The sequence below is a fragment of the Mizuhopecten yessoensis genome, unplaced genomic scaffold (assembly GCF_002113885.1).
Source record: "Mizuhopecten yessoensis strain PY_sf001 unplaced genomic scaffold, ASM211388v2 scaffold8149, whole genome shotgun sequence".
Lineage (NCBI taxonomy): Eukaryota > Metazoa > Mollusca > Bivalvia > Pectinida > Pectinidae > Mizuhopecten > Mizuhopecten yessoensis.
The window spans coordinates 914,715-916,221 of NW_018407403.1; positions in this window are offsets into that span (position 1 = coordinate 914,715).

The following is a 1,507-nucleotide window of genomic DNA, read 5'->3' on the forward strand; positions in this document are numbered from 1 at the left end:
GGATGCTGGTCTGTTACTATGTGTTGCTGGTCCTGCTACGGATGCTGGTATGTTACTATGTGTTGATGGTCCTGCTGCAGATACTGGTATGTTACTATGTGTTGCTGGTCCTGCTGCAGATGCTGGTATGTCACTATGTGTTGATGGTCCTATTGCGGATGCTGGTATGTTACTATGTGTTGCTGGTCCTGTTGTGGATGCTGGTCTGTTACTATGTGTTGCTGGTCCTGTTGCGGATGCTGGTATGTTACTATGTGTTGATGGTCCTGCTGCGGATGCTGGCATGTTACTATGTGTTGATGGTCCTGCTGCGGATGCTGGTATGTCACTATCTGGAACGTAAACTTGATCAATTAATGGCCTATCTATAAAATCCACGTGATCAAAATTTGTTCACTTTAGCAATCTATTATAAGAAATATTCGAAATCTGCGAGGCCTTTAAGGGCTGCCATATAGCGCATCACTGTATAAACTTTAGAATTTAACGGCAATATACATTAGTTTCATACTCAAAGATGGAAAAATCGAACAAAAAACATGACCTTCATGACAATGCACCTACTTTGGCCGATCTTTTGTCAGTTGAATTCACACGTTTATGTATTCAAATTCTTTATCATAAAAATCTATTTCAAATCTAAATTATGCAAGTACGGCCTTTTAACTGACATGACAACTAAAGCCTTTTAATCGACCGAGGTAGTTCTCGGAATTTTCAATTGTACTGTAAGTACGTTTTCTAAAGACCTAGTTACATTGTACTTTAATGTCTTTCAAGCGATTCACTTTTAAGTGTATGAAATCGCTTGAGAACACTTCCGATATTTCGCGATTATTTGTCAGTCGAGTCTTAATATAATCTCTCACCTGCAACCGAGCGCAGTTCTGTAACATTATCATACCGAGTCGTAAGCCGCGTTAGGATATTACAACGAAAATGATATAACCCGATTTAGCTCAGTTACATGTTATTGATTGTTTTTTCGCACCTTTTATTCGAAAAACTATAACATTTTGCAATAATCCAAAAGTTCCGTATCTCAACTAAATATGGCCTCTTCATTACCGACTCTGCGTAAGACTGCTAACGCGGAACAATGGAGTCCGTCTTTACAAAGAAGTAAATATATTTCACAGTATAGATTATATTTTATCTACAACTTCGGGAATATATAAAACATCAAGACAATACATAAAACGCCAAAACAGGATATTTATAATGCAGACTGTTAATTTCGAGCCGATTGTCTCAGATGAATACAAATTCCGCAAAATGGTGCGGAAACGTACATCATGACAGATCTGACGAGATAGAAGAACATAGCAGGAAGTATGATGTGAGCTATCCGAGTCTAAGGAGCGAGAAATGTTAACCGCCACCACTAATCTGGTTGTTTAACTACCCAGCCATAATTTATATTGTTGTCCATCCCATTCTATAGCTATAACTTATCTTGTCTTACTATCTAGCCCACTGATTCTGTTGCGACTAATATGCCCCCCCC